This window comes from Lissotriton vulgaris, chromosome 5 (assembly GCF_964263255.1).
Source record: "Lissotriton vulgaris chromosome 5, aLisVul1.2, whole genome shotgun sequence".
Classification (NCBI taxonomy): domain Eukaryota; kingdom Metazoa; phylum Chordata; class Amphibia; order Caudata; family Salamandridae; genus Lissotriton; species Lissotriton vulgaris.
This window is the reverse complement of record NC_141693.1, coordinates 379395311-379417848: the sequence shown is the minus strand read 5'-3', so window position 1 is coordinate 379417848 and position 22538 is coordinate 379395311.

Genomic DNA, 22538 nt, shown 5'->3' with positions numbered 1-22538 from the left:
CTTTCCTTGTGGCAGCCAGCAGCCAAGCTCCCAAGCCTTTGCTAGATGAACTTGATTCCCAGTACACTGTCCCACATTATCAGCCTTGCTGTTTAATGTATCTTTGCCTTCATAAGCCTATCTCCTAAAACAAAGAAATTATTCTAACTAGCAAGGATGAATTTCTCCACCTGCAACAGAAACGTGAGTAATAACAAATTCCACATGCTCATGAAAGTCACTAACACTGCTAATGTGAGAGCTTCCAGGGAAAACACAATTCCGCACTACAGAAATCGGCCAACATAAGATATGGCATAAACTCTCATAAAGCACACTTATAAATGAACATTATTACTGAACACGCCTCAAATCAACACATTTCAAAAGTACAATAATTGTGAGAATATTAATTAGCTACATGTACGAACCCTATGCGTTAAGGTTTTCGTCTAGTTGCATGTAATTGAAATGTTAACTTCTTCCCATTAACACTGAATTATACGTGGCATTTCAATTTTTACGTTATTACAGTACACGATCTAATGACCCAATGTTAACACAATAAAGGATTATATGCGGGCGCAAACTAACCATGATTTTAATGTACCCCTACAAATGGAAGAGCAAAATCTCGCTTTAAGAGCTCATCCAAAAGCAATTGGGGAGCCCAACATTTATGGTCATTTTATGACCTGCTGTGCCTTCGGGCGGCACGTCTTTCCCTTCCTGAACTGGGACTCTCACATCTTCTCTATTTAAATCTCTAATAGCCTTGAAAGATTTACATTTTTAGCAGTAATACACACAATCCCAAGCAAAATTTCTATTTCAATACAGGAAATAATTTATTTTCCCTCAATTCTCATTCAGCGTTAACAACCAAACTCTTTACGACCTTTTTTTTCATACAATGAATTCTCCAATGTATACATTGATAGCATTCTTATAAGCCATTGGTTAAATGACGGGGGATTAGGATCCTTCCATAGGGTAGCTATACAAAGTCGGGATATAGCCATGGCAATGTATATAAATTCTTGATGGGGGATATCCTGCCCATCTCTCCCTACGCGATGCAATTAGGCAAACGGATTTGGGCACCGGTAGAGCAGTGGAAATTAAGAATAGAGGGGTAATCTATTCTACAATATTAATTTATAACATTATAATAATTTTTACTATTTGTTTCTTGTTTTCATGAACTTTAGTTCGTATGTGTAAAGACTTATATGACCTGTGAAATTATTCTTTATCTCTCGTTCATAATGATGCATATCTGCTAAAAGAAATGTATATCTGGAATGAAATAATTGATTGCAATCATGTGGAATTGTACTCTCTGATGATGAATAATAAAAAAAAATATTAAAAAAAAAAAACAACCAATCTCAGCGTGGCTTTCTGTGAAACACTCAATGAATAACAACATGGCACTAGTGCCAACCTTTTAATCTCAGCACAGCACACTATGATGTAGTTTTCACTCCGTGCAGCGGTTCACCCTCCTTTACAATTTTTCATGCGCGCACTATTTTCTCGACACTAAGCAAGCATAAAACAACGCTAATTGGTTTCAACAAATTACGTTTGTCTGCTCCCTTAATAAAATCAAAGTATTCAGTCACACAAGTAATGGGCTGGACCTTCTGACCTACTCAGAAACACACTTGAGTGAACCCTCGACCAGTCGGGAATAACTCACGCCAAACACAGGTATATGCCCCTATCTCAATTGTGCAGTCGATGGCCTCTTGCGGCTAGCACCACAAAACTTAGCAGACAAATTACAATAAACTTTTGTATCTATCCTGGAATCGTAGGCTACATCCAGCCCAATAACAACTTCACCTGCTCAGCATTAAGCTTATTCACCTTTACACAACAACTAAAACATCATTGCATCCCACCACATAATGTCAGAAACATACTGCAAGCTTGCCATACATATTTACAAGTCACAACCCTATTAATACTCACTCCTCAAGTGCTTTAAGGGATTGGACTGGGTTTGGACAAGTCCAAAATTTCTACAGGGGATACTCCAGCTCCCTTTGCTTCAGTGACCAACTATCCAACAATGCTACCATCTGATAGACCCCTGGGCCTTACAACGTAATTTCCTAGTCAGATCATCACAGATTTTTCCCCATTGGTCACCTGGACTTTGTTGACTGACGTGAAGCATTGAAAGGGAGAAGACATTAACAATCTGTGAAGCCAATGTGACTCCACAATAAGGACCAAGAGTCCTTAGTGTGGAAACTGACTTTATGGTATTTTTGAGCATACATGTCCCTCCAGCTAAAAGCGTTTTATTGGGGCCAATATCCTGGGACCATTATGGTGTCGCTTCCTATCTGTGGAATGAATCTGGGGTTTTCGGTTCATGCTTTCTGTCTATGGGTTATTTGTCCCTCCACCTGTGATCTGTCAATCAGTTGCGTTAGGTCTAGGTCACATGTATTTCTGACTCAGGGTTAAGGGGAAGGTCACATTGGGTAAATTTAACAATGGAGATGAGAGTAATGATTGATAGCTGGTTGTCCTGGTGAACCTCCCTACTGACTGGGTGCCAAATTGTTCTTACCTGTGCTTGGACAACAGAGTTGTGAGGGGACACCACTATCCCTACCTAGCTCCAAGTAATCCTCCTCCCCTCCCCTAGCGCCTTGAGACCCTCTGGGTATGTAGTGCGCTTTATAAATTCTTTGACTTGACTTGACTTGACTTGACTTTCTTTGTCTCATTTCGGAACTGAAAGGGGTCCAACACTAGCTGGATGCCTAACAAAGATAAAGAGTGGAGTCCTTTTGATCTTGGCCACACCCAAATGACTCGGGCAAAAGAACTTCGGTGCCTGTTTTTATGCACTGGTCAGGGGCCACCTCACCCTATGGTCAGACTGCTTACCAACTAGGGTGTGGCCAGCCAACCTCATCCTGGGGGATTAGCGGCAGAGTGGGGCCTAGGTCGATGTAGGCACCCAAGTTGTCAGACTTTAGCGTGGATTCCTGATCGACCAAACATATGGGAGCCCTGAGTTTTTCCTGAATGCAAGTAAAGGCTTGCATTCAGTGATACTAGACTTTATTGTTATGGTTAGCATTTTGATGTGGATGTTAAGTGGATGTGTCATATTTGTGATTATAGGCTTGCTGTGCATTTGGATAGGGTGATTCTGCAGCACACAGAGAAAGAGGAAATCACCTCCCTGGATTGCTTTTGTGCAGGAAGGTGCCACTTCCTGTACAAAAACGATCCTGTCTGTAATGCAGGCACCCTTGCACCATGGTGCAAGGGCACCTGTATGGCGCCACGCTTCCAAAAGAACTCCAGCACAGGGGGAAAGGACAGGAATGCACCATATTGAATAAATACAGTGCATTAAAATGTTTCTCTGTGATGCAGGGCAGCAAAGCAAGGTAGCTTGCTGCTCTGCTTTGCGCCACCATTCTAGTAAATATGCCCCAGAGTGTTTTGCATAAAGCCTCACACTTGCAAGAGTCAGGCAAGCAGAGAGGTCTGTACTCCTCGAAGTCTAAAGGGAATATGCTCTGTCTCCAACTATGAGAACACCAATCTAATAGTAACAGGAGATCCAAAAACGTCTTAGCTCCTTTCACCATACCATGAACTAGTCAAACCATTACCTGAGTGCATTTCTAACACCTCTTATTTTTCCCAACGCATCCACCTGAGACTGTGGTTCCCAACCTTGGACAGCTCTCTGTTAATGGTACAATACAAACAATAAGCTTTTTTCTAACTAACGAGAATGATGATAAAGCACCTGGAAGAAAAGAAGGAACATGCTGGCAAACCAAAATGCATTTCATTTCAGTCCCGTAGTCAGGCTAACTCTAACTGAACATCTAATATGCACTTCAAATACATGGTGTACATTTCTAGTTTATTCTGTGAGGATGTAGCCTTACGGCTAGAGCCTGTCGACCTCGAAGCTGATGAACAATGTTTGAGTCTCGGCAACGACATGCAACTTCTTGTGATTCTGGGCAAAGCACTTAATCTCCCCGTGCCTAACAAAAATTAATGTGTCCATCTGTAACGAAACTGGTGCTCATGTAAAGCGCTCTGATACCCGTTATCTTCTGGTCTAGTTCACGCTATATAAAACTCACAACAAAAATACATTTAAATGCTTCATACTTGTTAATGGATTAAGGTACACAGTGAATGTAATGCAAAATGCACATCTATAATTGCATTTCTGTGATGTGCAAAGGTGGAGTCTAAATTTCAGCCCAGTCATGCCCTCTTTGGCCAGGCCACTGACAGTGCACAGACGCACTCGTCCAGATTATGAATGTGTTTACAAGTAATATCCAGGGATAGTGATGTGTGTTTTCAATATTGTAACACAGCAACAGCTCACTCATTTTACTGCAAATAATCTTTGTGACACCATCGCATTTCCCATGAGAGGTCCGATTTTTATGTGAAAGAAACTTTTTTTAAACACAATACACACATATGTACCTGCAAAATATCTGTAACAGCCTCATACATCACCAACATTAAAATTAATTCAAGGAAAAAGATTTTAAAACAATCTATTTAAGAAGTATTAAATCATCAGGGCAAGACTCTCCGCAGAACAGAGCTGGCTCTATCAGAGGCCTACCCTGAAAAGCTTAGGTCCTGGACCAGAGCCAAATGTCTCTGCTCCAGCAGTAGTAGTGAGGACACAATACAATACAATACAATATGTTTTTATTGTTGAATTAATAAAAATCCTTACAATAAGAAGGGTAAGATTAACCAGTAGTGAGGACACATCGAAGCCCAGAAAGAACGTGGGTATCTTCTGCCTGATGGGACTGCTCACCTACAGTAATGGATGGGGTACTTAGACAGCAATCATGTACTATCATTTCATGTAAAGAATCAGATTGCTCTACTCCTCTGTCGTTCATCAGTATTTGTTGTGAAATCTAGCAGCACCTTCGTTTAGATTTAGCAGTATCTCTCATACGAATACAGCTACCTTACTGCAGAATCAACATTAATGCCATGGATTTCCAATTTCAGTTGAAAAATCCTAAATTGTTTATTTGGGTAAGGTTGCACAAAATGTAATAAATAATGTATTTTTATTCTACACTAAGGCTACGGGCTTTGAACAAAAGCACACTTTCATACGCTTGAAGCACATACTCGAATATGAAGTGCTTCATGTTGTCAATCACTCCAGGAATCGATCATTAGCATTTGCCCAAGGGCAGCTGGAGGTGTCCTTCCCATAGGAGAATCACTAAGGAACTTACCCAGCACTGTTCTCCATAGAAAGTGCGGTAAATTGCATCACTCCCAAGAAGCACATTTCGGGCAGATCTTTCATTGATATTCCAAGTAGTTGCTGTTGTCCAATTGAAAATGTTCCTTGACAAGTGGGATTTCACTTTCCGACGCAATCTTGCAAATTTTATTAAGAGCAGAGGCAAATAAATGTGGTAAGAAAACATTCCACTTATTTGTTGCTTATGGCAAAAGCCACTCATTTCAGCAACGTTTGCTAATACAGGTGGAGGCTCAGCATATTTATTGTGTACCTTGTAGCACTTACTGAAGCCACTCAAAGTCAGAGGGATTGAATGATCCGTCAGTTGCGTGGCCATTTAACTGAGTGATAACAGTCATTCCCACAAACCACTAGAGCCATTTGTTTTCTTTCACTAAAATATGAGGCGGAGGAGCAGCGACAGAATTTAGAGGCCCATAGTTTCTAGAACGTTGTTACATTAATCTTTGAGACAAAATAAAAAACAAATGCCACGCACAGCCCAGCCTTTATATAGTACAATTCTGCGCTTTAAATGAAGCATGCTGTGGAAAAAATAGGGAAGTGCACTTAACTTAACTGTGATGTAGCAGGAAAGACAGTAAACAAGACCAGCATAACTAACAACATTTAGAGCAGAATTAAGTCAGGGCTCCTCAGTTCACTAAGAAGCAACACCTCTTCACGTCGCCAGTGATTATATCAGAAGTGAAATTGCATATAATGAATTTCAGTGGCGATTATTTGCATATTTTTGTAATATTCTGAAAACTATGGGGCCGATTATGATGGCGGACGGACCTGAGTCCATCCGCCACCATAGAGTAGGAGGGACCGTCCGCAGGTATTGCGGCAGTCCCTCCGTGCAAATTAGGATGTGACTGCCACCCTGGCGGTCACATCCTGTATTTTTATCATTGCGGAGGGTGCTGCTTGAAGCAGCACCCGCCGAAATCATAAAAATGTAAGTTGTGCATTTGCATGCACAAGGCGGCAGGCACCTCGCGGTGCCTGCCGCTTTGTGCAGGCAAATGCAGGGGGGTACCATAGGTACCCCCCATGTGCACCCCCCACCCCCCTTCACCCCTGGGGGCCCGCAACGGGCCCCCAAACACAAATCCGTATGCCTTTACACGGCGGAAATGCCGCCGTGTAAAGGCATCTTTCCGCAGACATCCTAATATGGCTGGCGGTGTCTGATAGACACCGCCAGCCATATTAAAGCTTTTCCGCCGCTGTCGGAAGGCGACCGCGGCAGAAAAGCTGCGGACTGAAAAACGATCCCCCAGCCATCCTAATCTGGCGGGGGGTCTTTTTCAGTCCGCAGCGGTTTTCCCGCATCCTCCGGGCCGGCGGTGGCTTCCGCCGGCCCAGAGGATGCGGGAAAACCGCAATCGTAATCAGGCCCTATATTTGTAGTTACTATTTGGTGAGTCAATGAATCTCGTCTTAAAGAATGTTTTCTCAAAACATGGTGTGCATTTATTTAACAAGGTATATTATAATTTCAAGTTTCTCCAAGCTATTGATATTTGAGATGCAGGGCTCCATTTGAAGCAGTCTATTACGTTTGGAAACCAAATGATTCCCTCCTATCATATTTGTGAACCTTAAATGTTGCCAGCTGTGGCCCTAGTGTAACCTTAAGCGAAGTGGGCCTCAACTTTAGGAAAAGTATATTAGTGCTTCACTCCATCAATTTCAGTTGTACCGTTTGAATGCAATAAACACACATAAGCAATTGTGCCTAATTTGTGCTGGTGGTTGCGGATAGTGGGCACCGCCACTTATTTTCCATAATCAGACATTGGCTCAGAGTAAGAGAGAGAAAGGCAGAAAAAGTTCAATGAAAAATTAGAAAGAGATAGAAAACAGTAGGCTATGGAGAGAGCAGTGATCAAAATGACTTGCTATAGTGAGGTAGTGAGACAGGAAGTATTACTGTCTCCCTCCTTCAAGGTCTAAACAGAGACTAAGGGCCTGATTTAGATCTTCGTGGACAGGTTGCTCTGTCACAATGGTGACGTATATTCTGTCTGCCAAAATATATATCTAGGGTTGGTGCTAGGCATGGGCAGTGTGGGCAGCTGCCCAGGGCCCCGTAGTCAGTCCTCCAACTTGGGGTTGCACCAAAGTGACAGAGTCAGACCACTGCATGAAAGGTACCACCCTGGAAGTGTTCACCTTAGGAGGCCCTCTCCTCAGGCTTCACTGCTATGGTGTATCAAGGGAACCAGAGGGGAGGGGTGCCCCTATTCCCAGTTGCAAGAAGATACATTCCTCAGGTTTGTCTGCAGGGGTGTAACACAGGCTCCCCAAGCCCCCACAGTGCAGGGGTCCCAAGCTCCAGGGTCCCTCTCTGCACAGCACTCTGGCCAGAGAGCTCCTGATTAAGCCAGCATGGGGCCCTTCCACGTACCTTGCAGGGAGGCCCCCTCAAGTTTCGTTACGCCAGTGTTAGTCTGGCAATTAGGCCTCCACTCCCTACCCACCCAGAAGCACAGCGGGATGGCTATTGCCCTGCTGGTTAGCTCCCTGGCAGTATTAACCCTCTCTGCAGATAAGAAACCCTCACACCTTCAGCCTTGATGAGCTGTTAAGAGGGGCGTGTAGGTCGCAGAGAGGGAGGGGCTGCACCTTCAGGAGCAGGGGCATCTATTCAGATGTAAACAGCCTTGAATGTATCACGTCTAAGCAATTTAAATGGGCCTCGCACATTCCCTTTCTGGTCAGGGCCCAAAAATCCTAGAACTGGTCCTGTATATATCCCATAATATGGGATTTTTATTTCAGTTGACTGAATATCTGTCACTGTTGTGACAGAGTAACCTGTCAGCCGAGATCTAAATCAGGCCCCAATATAAATAATTTACAAGCCAAGCAAAGGTAATAAAAAATACACTTACACACCCATGAAAAGGCCTGGTTCAATATTTTCCAAAGAGATACAAACAAATTGACAGATAGCAGGTTATTTGCATATCAACTACAAATTTGAGCTAAGAGTGAAATCTTTAATATACCCCTGAATATGTGGAATTGGATGTAGGAAGATAAAGTAAGAATTCAGGAAGACGGGAGGCAAAGAATTTAGATTGCCTCTATGGGATTCAAATCTTACCTCAGGGATAGGGTATGCATTGTCTGAAGGTGATTACATCTAATCCCTTTAAATCAGCTTGGAGTAATAAGTCAACATTTCCCCAAATCTGTGTGTAAAAGGTTTGAGTGTGTGAGTGTCCAGAAACGATTTAATTTTGCACCTAAGATAGAAACCTGTGACCAGCAAGTTACACACTGGTCTTTGCAGTGCCATCTTAGCCATTGCACTTTGTAAAAGATTCTCTTTTGGCCAATGACAAGAGCTAAGGCCCTCCTGCATTGGAGCCATTTTGGTAGCCTATCACCAATGCAGGGTGCCTGTGTTGTAGGCAGGATTGTTTTAGTGCAGGAAGGGGCACTTTCCTGCACAGAAACAATCCTAAGAGACGTTTTCCTCTTTCTATGTGTGCTGAATAATGCAATACACATGGAAAGATGAAAAACAAGGAGAAATATAGTTATTTCTTCTTATTATGCCTCACCTCTGTAAGCGTAAGGTTTTGTCTCTCCCCCTGGTGTACATGCGCTGGGAAAGTGTCAAAACCCATAGGTGGTCCCTATGAAATCCAAACGCAACACCCATGGAATGCCTCGCAAGCACATTTTAAGGCAACGCTGCAATTTATGCTGCCTAGCATCACTCCATATGTCTGAGTCCATTCAAAGGCGCACCTTGTGGGTTTGCGTGGCCTCATGGATATGAGTTTGTGATTTATGCTGCCTGAGCTTCCGGCGGCGCAAGAGACTCGTAAATATGACAATGAATTTCGAATTCCGGATTATGTTTATTTGTTTTTAAGCAATTGGCTAGGGTATAAGAGCTCATTTTATGTCTGTATTATCACTGCCCTCACCATGTTATTCAGCCTGAACACCAGCAGCATCCTCAATAAATTCCCTGGTTTTGGTTTACGTTAGAAGTGGGGCTGGCAACAACATCAGAAATGGAGAAAAATCAACATGATCTATTGTTTAAAATGACATCAGAAAATGGTACACGAGTGCAAGGATTAAAGAAAGACAATATATCAAGAGCCAGTGATATATTAACAAGGGAAAATATAGGACGAAGTCGAGCTCAGCAGCTGAGCAATAGAATGTCTATTATGGTCCGTATTTAGTTTTCTCAATGTGGCTAGGGCAATTATTAGTGTCAGAACAACAATTCTGTCTTCTCAAAATATTCACAAACTAGCCTTGCTTCAGATGAAATTCTGTTCCATCTCAATAGATTTACAGCGCCACCAGAGGCACTAAAATATATGAACCACACTCAGAGGCACACTCCTCTACCGACCTCCAGGACCCCGTGCACAATTCAGCGACGTTATCACTGACTTTATCACCCCACACGCCCCCCCCTCCGAGGAATACATTCTACTGGGAGACCTCAACTTTCACCTGGAAAAGAGCAATGACAGCAACGCCACCTCCCTTCTGGACAACCTCGCCAACCTCGGACTCAAACAACTTGTCACTACGCCCACCCACATCGCAGGTCACACACTCGACCCTATCTTCACCTCCAGCAAACATGTCTCCTTCAGTCACACCACTATTCTCCATTGGACGGACCACAGCTGCGTACACTTTACCTACAATAAGACCACAACTCACAACCATTCTCAACCTACTCTGCGAAGAAACTGGAACAAAATCACCATCGACCAGATCTCCTCATCGCTTCTTCAAAACCCCCCTGCCCACTCCTCAATCCCCGACCAAGCAGCCACTAACCTCACCCAAAGGCTATCCAACAGCGCCGACATCCTAGCACCGCTGAAAAAACGTCAAATCAAACTAGGCAGCAAAAACGCCTCCTGGTTCAACGATGGTCTTAAGAAATCAAAGAAACTCTGTCGCTCCCTCGAGAAGGCCTGGAAAAAAGACCCAAACATCAGCACCAGGGACGCCTTCAAAAACGCCACCCGCATACACCACCAACTTATCCGATCTGCCAAGAAAGCCGCATTCAAAGACCGACTAGACAACAACGCCCACAACAGCAAGGAATTATTCAACATCGTCAAAGAATTTACCAACCCCTCAGCCAACTCCAACGACATCACCCCCTCTCAAGCCCTCTGCGACTCCCTAGCTTCGTTCTTCCACAACAAAATCGCAGACATCCACAACAGCTTCGACAACCGACCCGGAGACCAACCCACCCAACCTTCTGCAGGACCTTCACCCCCCTTGAACATCCTTAATGACTGGAACCCAATCTCCACTGAGGACACCATTCGCCTGATGAACTCCATCCATTCAGGATCCCCCTAAGACCCTTGCCCTCACCACATCTTCAACAAAGCAGACTCCATCATAGCACCACACCTCCGAGACGTCATCAACTGCTCCCTCAAATCCGGCTCCTTCCCAGAAAGCTGGAAACATGCCGAACTCAGCGCCCTTCTGAAAAAACCCACAGCTGACCCCACCGAACTCAAAAACTACTGCCCCATCTCGCTCCTCCCATTCCCGGCCAAAGTCATCGAGAAAGCTGTCAACAACCAGCTCGCCGCCTTCCTCGAAACCAACAAATCCCTCGACTCTTCACAGTCCGGCTTCCACAGCACAGAGACCGCCCTCATCGCAGCAACAGACGACATTCGAACTCTACTGGACAATGGAGACACAGTCGCCCTCATCCTCCTCGACCTCTCCGCAGCCTTCAACACAGTCTGCCATAGCACCCTTCTACAGCACCTCAGAAACATCGGAATCCAAGGAAAAGCACTGGAATGGATCACCTCGTTCCTCACCGGAAGAACCCAGAGAGTCCGCCTCCCTCCATTCCACTCAGAGGCCACTGAAGTCATCTGCGGCATACCACAAGGGTCCTCACTCAGTCCCACCCTCTTCAACATATACATGAGCCCCCTCGCGACCATCGCACGCCAACACAACCTCAACATCATCTCCTACGCGGATGACACTCAACTGATCCTTTCACTCACCAAAGACCCTAACACCGCCAAAACCAACCTACATGAAGGAATGAAAGATGTAGCCGAGTAGATGAAGCACAGCCGTCTGAAACTTAACTCAGACAAAACAGAAGTCCTTATCTTAGGTACCTCCCCCTCCGCCTGGGATGACTCTTGGTGGCCAGAAGCCCTTGGAAAAGCACCCATCCTGACGGACCACGCACGGAACCTGGGCGTCATCCTGGACTCCTCACTCTCTATGAACAGACAAGTCACCGCCGTTTCATCATCTTGCTTCAACATTCTTCGCATGCTCAAAAAAACATTTCGCTGGATCCCCACCGAAACCAGAAAAACGGTCACCCATGCACTGGTCACCAGCCGCCTGGACTACGGAAACACCCTATACGCCGGTATCACTGCAAGACTCCAGAAAAAACTCCAACGCATCCAGAACGCATCAGCCAGACTCATACTAGACATCCCACGTAAAGACCACATCTCTAGTCACCTGAAAAACCTCCACTGGCTCCCCGTCAATAAGAGGATTACCTTCCGCCTCCTAACCCACGCACACAAAGCACTTTACGAACTTGGACCCGAATGCCTCAACACACGACTTTCCTTCTACACCCCCTCCCGCCAACTACGATCCTCCAACCAAGCGCTTGCTACCGTACCTCGCATCAATAAAACCACCATGGGAGGTAGATCCTTCTCCTACCTCGCAGCTAAAACCTGGAACTCACTCCCCACTCACCTTCGTCTCACTCAGAACCACCTAGCATTCAGAAAGCAACTTAAAACTTGGATATTCGACAAGTAATTCCCCACCCTTCTTCAAGCGCCTTGAGACCCTCCGGGTATGTAGCGCGCTATATAAATCTTTGACTTGACTTGACATCATTGCCGAATCTAGAAGCACAGTCTCCAACAATATTAAACTCGACAATGGTGAAAAACTGTTGTTTACATCCACCTTGATTTACTACTGTACAAAATAAAGATTATAAAAAAAACAAAAGTAGATCTTACAAACAAACATTTCATAAACCATGTAAATTCTATTTCACTACAGCCACTACATTTCTAGTTACTCTGGGTACAAAATACATAATCTACTTCAACTGTAGGGTTAACACAGATATCGGAATAAACTTTGGTAGCAGTCATCCGCACTCTGTCGCTCCCATTTCTGAAACCAGTGCCTATCCGTTCGCTCACTGTTCACTTCACGTCTTTGCCTACTGTAAAATATGTTGACTGTTGAATTAAATACTAAATTGTACATAATTCTGTTGTAACTTTCTTGTCTTTAGGCTACCAATATTGAACCCCTGCATTCTATCACTGATTTTTAATACCCTGGTATTAAAAATGTGTAAAAACTTTTCTAAATAATGATATCCCTCAAGGTATTCCTATGTAGGGGAAACTTTTTTTGTCCATGCCCTGCCTGAGTAAGGAAGCTTGCACTGCTGTTGCCTTTCTTGCCCCTATTCCATGTGTGAATGAATGTTGCACTGATGCTGCCTGTACAGTATCTGCTCTGTGTGTTGTGTTTAAGGGAGTGTGCACTGCTAGTGTCTTTGATGTACTTTGGCCTCCAGCTCCCGTTCAACCTATGTTCAATGCTCCTTGCCATGTCAGTATGTTTGTGAAGTCAATCAATTAATCAAAATTCACTTTATTTCGCCAATTTGATGAAATGGCTTAAAAGTATTTTACATACGATAAAACATATTATTATAAGATACACAAAAACAGCGCTTGATAAAATAAAAACAGATACAACCTGTAATGCAGTTGAAAAGTAACCCAGAATTGGAAAACATTTCATTTCTCGTGTTACATATACTGCCTGCATTTTTTAATGGCGCCTCCAAAAAGCAAGGCCAAACCATAGCAAGTAAATCGGTTAGACAACTGTTTTAAAAAATATAAAGCTGGTCGACATTGCCTCACACTGTAACTACGCAAAATTAGACAGATAAACCTCTTCCTCTCCATGAAATTTGCAGACGAATAACAAGTGGAAGTCACATTGAGCTGTTGAGGAGTCGGAAGGGTAGACAGACAAAGCATTCATGGAGTGGGTATTGGCAGGATAGTCAAGCATTAAATAGAACATAACGAGCAGATCTACAAGAAGCGCTGCAGCGTGGCACCGCAATGCCCTTGGCTGCCCCACGGTGCAGCACTTTCAGAGCATAGGAATGCGACATATCTACAATGATATGTCGCATTCCTGTGCTCTCCCCTGTGCTGGAGCACAAACAGCTGCCATGCGCCGGTGCAGACACCTTTGCACCATGGTGCAATGACGTCTGCACCATGGGAAGATTGTTTTTGTGCAGGGAGGGGCACCTTCCTGCAAAGAAACAATCACTACAGGCCAGTAGCGGTCGGTAGTGGGAGTGCTGCCGGGTGGTGACGTGGGGAGGGGAAGGGGCAGGGTGGGGGGTAGTAAACTACGGAATACGGACAAATACAGGTAAGTACACAAAAAAAAAAAAACGAATTTTGTTGTGCGCACTCCATCTCCAAATGCAATGCAGTGCACGCAATAAAATGCGTTTTATTTATTTTTATGTTTATTTACCTGTATTTGTCCGTATTCTGTAGTTTACTACCCCCCACCCTGCCCCTTCCCACGTCCTTGCCCGGGTGCACTCCCACTACCGACCGCTACTGCTACAGGCATTTTCCTCATTCAATGCGTGCTGTTGAATGCAGCACGCATTGAAAGAAGAAAAAAATGAGGAGAAATTAAAACATTTCTTCTCGTTGCACTCAAACTGACACATTTCCAGTGTAATGGGTTATCTATTTGCTTTGTTTTACTGTGTTCTTATGTAGTACATGTTATTGTATGTAATATAGAATGTGTTGCTTTGAATGTACGATATGGAGCTTTCTCTTGTTCGGGGTTCAATGGGCTAAGACAGTTGCTGATCGGACTTCGAGCTGAGGAGGCACTCCTTGTCGTGGGTGAAGCTATCTTAATACATGACTTATTTATTAACTGAAGTAATGACTAATTGAATCATTACATTTGGCGAAGATTGGGAATTCTATCGCTTCACCCACCGACCCAAGCAGCAGTTCTTAACACTTCTGCAGTGATACAACAAAATCTCAGAGTGCACCAGGGACTGGTTTTGAGACACTGCCTTCAACTTAACTTATGACATCGCCTGTTCCTGCAACGCTGTTTCGTTTCCTGAGGTTACAGAGTTACGGTAGGACCAGACTTGGTGAATGACTGGCGAGCGTATGTCAAAAAGCACTTTTCTGTTATCAGGAAATGACTTGCTTGACAAGCTGACTTTGCGTGTAATCGCATTAATGGGTCTGAAGTCTTTGTAATAGGAGACTTTAGTTTGAGCTGATTTACCTGACTTGTTTTGGCCCGAGCTGCACCCGCGACAAATTTTTTCTTGGTTACTAAAGCGTGTTCATGATCATACGCAGAACAGTGGAGACTATGGCCCTCATTATGATTGCGGTGAATCCGCGTACTCCGGGCCGGCGGAATCCACCGCCGGCCTGGAGAATGCGGATTCACCGCGGCGGACAAACAAATGACCCCCAGCCAGATTAGGATGGCTGGGGGGTCATTTTTACGTCCACCGCTTTTCCGCCACGGTCACCTTCCGACCGCGGCGGAAAAGCTCTAACATGGCTGGTGGTGTCTATCAGACACCGCCAGCCATATTAGGATTTTAATTTTGTGATGCCTTTCCGCGGCGGCAATGCCACCACGAAAAGGCATACAGACTTTTCTTTGGGGTCCCGTTGCGGGCCCCCCGGGTGAAGGGGGTATGGGGGGTGCACATGGGGGGTACCTATGGTACCCCCCGGCATTTGCGTGCACGAAGCAGCAGGCACCATGCAGTGCCTGCCGCTTTGTGCATACAAATGAGATGCATGCATATTTAACCTTGCAGCGGGTGCTGCTTCAAGCAGCACCCGCCGCAGTGTTAAATATTGAGGATGTTACCACCAGGGTGGCAGTCACATCCTAATCTGCACCGAGGGACCGCCGCTGCCACTGCGGACGGTCCCTCCGACTCTGGGGTGCCGGACGGACGCAGGTCCGTCCGCCATCCTAATGAGCACCTAAGTCTTTTCCATAACAACATTTGGTGCCTTAATCCTGCTAAAGCACTCTCATGATCATGCGAAGAACAGTCAGAGCTTTGTTACAGCGATTGGTGCTTTAATCTTTTGGAGCACACGCAGGATTGCGCGTAGAACATTCCTGCCTCCAAGGGAATAGCTAACGCAATATTCAAAGCACGTCCATTTAAACTTGAGAAATGTCCTATTTCCAATGATTTTTCAAAAAATGTGATGGAGATTAGAATTAACTTCACGGTGACACGCACACCTTAAATTTAAAAGAATCAGTTTTTAATAAGCGTGTCTCAGTGATATTCTTCGTTTCAAACAACAGTAGGATCAACAAAGTTTGGGTGTTTTGGTGATACAGTCACCACTTCTAGCTTCTACAAGTACATTTAAATTGAGTGTTTCGGTGATACACTCACCACTTCAAGCATCTACAGGAGAACTTTAAAATATGTCTTCAGCTCGAGAAATTACCCATCCATCTCCATTCTTGGATAATCCTGGTAAACCAGTTATGATATGGACAGAGTGGTTAGGGTTATTTCAGAATCACTTAGTGGTTATCGATGCTTCTGAATATTCTCCTCCTCGAAAATTTGCTTTACTTTTTGTCAGTCTAGGCCTAGCGGCTCAACGCATTTTCAATTGTTTAACGCTGATTCCTCCTCCTTCTGGACAGACAATGGGACATTTATTTAGAAGCGATTGCTAGATTAAAAAAAACAATTTGAGGAATCTACGAATATTATGCTAGAAAGGCATAATTTTTATAAACGAAAACAGAAGGAGGATGACAAAGTCGAGGAATACATTTCTGCCTTGAGACTTTTAGAAATTTCATGTGATTTCCGTCCCCTGCTGGATAATTACATCGGAGACCAATTTGTTTTTAATTGTTCTTCATCCAACATTAAAGAAAGAATAGTTAGTTGTAAAAATCCTCCACTTTCAGAAGTAATAGAGTTGGCGTTGAGCCTTAAAAGATCTATAATTTCAACTACAGCGATGCTACAGGAATCTAGTCCAAAAGTAAACATGATTTTGGAAGAGTATAATGAAGATGGTTTATATGCGGTTGGTTCTATTGATAAATACACGAAATCTGTAAAAGCTAAAGGTCAAAATTACTGCTGCATATGCAGTTCTAAATTTCACATCGGCAATTTTAAAGGCTGTACAGCTTTGAGTAAACGTTGCTCTATTTGTAAAAAGATTGGTCATTTTCAAAAAGTCTGCAGAATCCAAAATAAACCTGTGAAGATAAGCAGTGTGGATATGGAAATGTGCTCAGAGTCTCTTGACAATCTTTGATTGACTCTTGATTTTGAGGATGAGCCAGTACAAATTAAAGGTCCTATTTGTGTGTCTACCATCAATGGAATAGAACTGGAAGTCATGGCAGACTCTGGTATGCCTACTACTATCCTTCAAGACTCTACTTTTTATGAAAAATGGGGCAAAGATGTTAGTTCATTGGAAGCAGACGTGAATCCCAAAGCCATTGGTGAAAAGGATATCGATATGTTGGGGTTTTTCATGGGCAACTTACAGGTATTGAACAGGACAATATGTACAAAAATGTATGCGGCATTTAAGGGGAAAAACATTGTGGGGTGGAAAGACCTAGCAGAAATGGGACTGTATTTAGTACCAGGGGATGAAAATCCCATAAGAGCAAGGGAATTATCTATATGCAACGTAAATGAATCAAAAATTGATCACAAGGATCTGTTAAATGAATTTAAAAATGTATTTAATGACAAAGTGGGCTTAGTGAAAGGTGTAGAACAAAAGAGTAGGTTATTACCTGGTGCATCTCCTGTTTCACATACAGTCCGTCTCGTGCCTTTAAGCGTGAGAGGTGAATTAAAAAAAATGTTGGAAGACTTGTGTTCCCAAGGTGTAATACAACCCACAGAGTCATCTCAATGGGTAGCCCCTATCGTCGTAGCTCGCAAAAAGACCGGCGAAATTAGGTTATGTGCTGAGCTCAGGGGTCCAAAGAAAAAAACATCAAGGTGGACTGTCACCCCCTACCTAGAATCCAGGAACTGTGGGCAAATTTGGGGGGGGGGGGGGAATGGTTCTTGTTGATCGATTTAAAGTCCGCCTAACACCAGGTTCCTTTGTCGAAGGAATCCCAAGAGCTGACAACCTTTGTTACACTGTTTGGGGCTTACCAGTTCCTAAGGCTTCCTTTCAGTCTAGCATCGGCAGCCAGCATCTTTCAGAGACGGATGGATACTATGTTTAAGGATCTGAAAGGGGTACAGGCGTACTTGGGCGATATTTTAATATTCGCTGAAAGTTTAGAAGAACATAATAAATTGGTAAAAAAGGTTCTGTCTATTTTCGGAGAACGGGCATGATGGTCAGAGAACACAAGTGCAGGTTTGGAGTGAATGAATTAGAGTACTTAGGGCACACAATATCAGAATCTATAATTAAAACAACATTTTCAGTGGTCAGGGCTTTGAAAGAAGCAAGTGCACCTTGTGATAAGGATTCTCTGTGCTTGTTTTTGGGGTTAGCAGAGTATTACGCAAGTTTTGTGGTCAATTATGCTCAAATCGTGGAACCACTTTGAGTGCTCCTAAAAAAGGGTCAGAAATGTGTTTGGTCCATTGAGTTGGATGCAATTTTTGCAAAGGTGAAAGAGTTGATTGTTTCGGCACAAGCCCTCCACGCCTTCCGAGATGACTGTACTTCAGTAATTTCTCTGGATGTGAGCATGAATGGTTTTGGGTCAGTTTTAAGTCAGCAAGTAGCTTTTTCTTCAAGATCACTTAAACAGTTTGAGAGTCACTATAGCACTAAACAACAAGAGGCTTTGGCCTGCGTTTAGGCAGCACAAAAATTTTAAATGTATATTTGGGGACGTAAATTTGAAATTTTTTCGCATCAAAAGCCTCTTTCTTTTATATTTAGCAAGGTGGCAGGTAATAATTTGTCACCAAGGTTAACCGGACTTGTGTCTTAGGGCCATCTGTATCAACATTCCGTTTTGCGATTCCTATATAGCGATTTTTAAGGAATCGCTATTTAGAAATCGCAAAATGGTATGTATGTAGAAAATCGTTTCTTTTTAGCGATTCCTTAAAATTCCATAATTGCGATTAGCAAATTGCTAATCGCAATTAAGGAATCATTTCCCATTCATTTCTATGGGCCAAGAGGCCCATAGGAATGAAGGGAAAATTGGGAATCGCAATTTGCTAATCGCAAATTGTGAATATTTTCAAGGGTGCAGGGGTGTCTCAAGAACACCCTGCGGCACCCCTGAAAATGACATGTGTGCGCATATGGCGCACATACATGCCCTTAGGGCATGTATGAGTGTCACATGGCACCTTTTGATTTTTAAAAAAATACTTTTTTAAAAGAATTCGCAACTTACCACCAACTAGAAGTTGGTGGTAATTTGCGATTCCTTAATGCCATTTTGGAATGTTTTTTTCCTTGATACATTGCATTTAAGGATTCGCAAAATTTGCAATTCCCTAAATGCAATCGCAAAATAAGGAATGGCAAATTTAGCGATTCCTTATTTTGCACCAAAAATGTTTCATACATACCATTTAGCGAAAATGGGTTCGCAAACGCCGGAGTTCTGCGAATTTCGGCGTTTGCGAACCCATTTTGCCTTGAAACATATGGCCCCATACTCCAAGAGTATAACTTTGAAATGAAGCACATTCCGGGAGGAAGACATTTTTGGGAGGATTGCCTATCAAGGATGTTAATGGAAAAAGATGACGAGGATGATTTGATAGAAGCGGATGTTGAATGTTTGGCGGTGGTAGATGCTATTGATGAATGGAGTTTGGCAAATTCAGAGAATGAATGGAAAGAGGCTAGTTTAAAAGATACAGTACTTTCTAAAGTAATGGAATTTTCAACTAAAATCTGGCCTGATACAAGGAATTTGACTGGAGAATTGAGAAACTTTGCACAAGTCGCAGATGAACTTTCTGTAAAGGATCACATCCTTTTAAGGGGTGATACATTTGTACCTCCAACAGAACTGAGAAATACCATTGTCAAAATGGCACATAAAGGACATTTGGGGTTACCGAGACTTGTATGATAATCAAAATGCATTATTGGTGGCCCGGCTTACATGCGCAGGTCAGGGCAGTAGTAAATAATTGTGAGGAGTGTGTACTTTCAGATAAACACTGGAAAATATCATCATCTCCACTACATCCCACTCAATTTCCCGGTTCAGCATGGGAAAAAGTGGGGTTGGATTTTTCAAGTCCTTATAATGTTTTACCAGAGGGAATGAGGTACCTCATTTTAGCAATATATTATTATTCAAAATGGATGTACTATAAATTTGTTGATTAGCCGGATTCAGATAATACCATCTCATTTCTGAAAAGGGTGTTTGTGTTAAAAGGGGCCCCTTATGTTAATGGGACGCATTTTGTGTCAGAGAAAATATGTACTTTTTTTAGATTTGCAAGACATTAAGCATTTTTAGGTAGCACTGTGCTCACCTTCTTCTAATGAGCTTGTGAAACGTGGTAGAAAGATTATGAAGGAATGGATCCAAACTGCTATTGCTTCAGTTCTAGATGTGGGAAAATTCCTCAAGGAGAAAATATGGAACTATAATACATCTCCCCATTGTACCACTGAGGTCACCTCTTTCGAATTGCTAACAGGTAGAAAAGCACACTCTACTTTATTTCCCTCTTGGTTAGGCAAAAAAAAGTACAATTGTCTTAAAAGATGAGTCTGACATGGAAATGTTAAACAAAGTTAAAGAAAAACAGGATCGTATGAAGGAAATCTATAATGAAAAATGTGTTTAAGAAATTTGGAAATTTCAGTTGGTGATTGGGTAATGATTAAAAAACCATTTAAGGTTTCAAAAGGGAGTTCAGCATTTTCAAATCCAGTTCAGGTTAGTAAAGTGAGCAAAGGAGCTGCTTTATTGAATGAGAAAGGTTGGTGGAATAAAAGACAATTTGTGAAAATGTCTCAAGAGCAAGCCAAGTTAATTAGTAGCAGGAAAGACAATTTGGATTCTAAAAGTTGCGAGTGGACACATTGGTTACAATCAGATGTGAAAACTGTTCCTATTTCCAGAAATTAAAATTTAGATCCGGCTAGTGGATCAGTCACTACTTCATTTAGTTGTAGTGGCAGGTTGAGGCAAGCTCCTACTAGGTACAATAAGTTTGTTGCGTATTGTTCTGTTTTAGGTAAATGGGGAGGTGATGTAGTTGGTTATCTATTTGCTTTGTTTTACTGTGTTCTTGTGTAGTACATGTTATTAGAATACTATGTATGTAATATAGAATGTGTTGCTTTGAATGTACGATATGGAGCCTTCTCCGGTTCGGGGTTCGATGGGCTAAGACAGTTGCTGGTCGGACTTCGAGCTGAGGAGGCGCTCCTTGTCTTGGGTAAAGCTATCTTAATAAATTACTTATTTATTAACTGAAGTAATGACTAAGTGAATCATTACATCCAGGTTTACGAGGTCTCGTAAATCTGGAAATGTGTCTTGTTCCATGGGTGTTGCGTAGGACCACACACAGCAACACCCATGGAACACCCCTTTCATGCAAAGTGCTGCATGTAAAGAGGCCATATTTACAAGGACAGGAAAAGACACGCAGGGTGGCTTTTCCTGTCCTTGGCTTTTCCTGGCCTTGTAAATATGGGGCAAAGAAATGCGCTGCCAGTGCGTCACAAAAAGTGACGTACTGGCAACGCAAGGGACTTATAAATCTGCCCCACTGTTTTTAACAGCAGGATATCTCTAAGACTTGTTCTAATGGCAGTGCGAAGATTTTTAATTGCTTTGGTACAGCATTCATTGAACCAGCATGATGGTCCCCTAGCCTTTCCATTACAGGGCTGTAAATGATTTATGTTAGTTTCAGCTAATATATGTTCAAAGGCTGCATGGGGTTCATCAGGCTGTGCAAGTGGGTCAAGGCAGATTGATATTTTCTGGGCCATGGTAGAGACAATGCTATGGGTGAATTCCATTATGTCTAACTTACCCCATTTCAATATAATATCATTTTTTCTTGCAAACATTGGCTTGAGGACTTGTTTACCCGAAATGGTATTCTTCAAGCCCCAGGGCATTTGGCAGGTGATTGCTGCATGATAGCTAAATGGATTGATTACAGTCTCAATAGAGTCAATCGTTGACTTGTGAGATCGAACAAAGAATGTATAATCTAACTGTCCTGTTGTGGGATCTACTGGGTTTGCAGTGGAGAGCCTTAGGCATTATGGGCAAAATGTCAGAAGGGCACCCCTGTGTTGTCTATCATGCCACAGGCAGAAGACTCTGTCCTATTACAGGTATAGGTATTAAAATCACTCATCTATAAGCTATCTAAGCGAATGTGGAGATTTCTCATTAGGGAGTCTATGTCTTTCTCAATTGATTCTGCCACCGTAGCCCTATTTATTTATTTATTTATTTATTTATTTATTATAAAGTTTTGTATAGCGCGAACAAGACCCGTGGGTATCAGAGCCCTTAACATAGAAGAGGTAAAGGATTAACAAATATATTAACAGTTAAAGTACAACAGATGTGAGGTAGATGATATATATTCATAACACATGTGACGTTAGTGTTAATAATATGCTATGGCTAAACTTATAACAAAAGCAAGTATATATAACATATATGAGGTAGATCGGTATAAGTTCATGTGGGATGCAGTTCTCAGGTTCAGTCAAAATATCCATTGGTGGTATCCTTTAGGTCGTTCTCGTATCTTAGAATACGCGTTCCTTATAGTATTGACTATGCTTCCCTTTCTCATGTCATACATGTTCTGTACTAGGGCAGTAATATATCAGAACAATGAACAATGATCTTCACTAAGTAATGTATTTATTCATCAGAAGGCTCTTCACTTCCCGCTTGAATGGTACCAGATTCTGGATCTTCCTGATGTTTGGAGGGAGTGAGTTCCATATTCTGGGGGTAGCTCCTGAGAACGCTCTGTCATAGGTTTTTTTCTTTCGGAAACTGCTGGCCGTTACAGCAACTCCTCAGCACTCCTAGCTGGTCGGTTGCCACCGGACAGTTGAATTTTCTTGGCTAGATA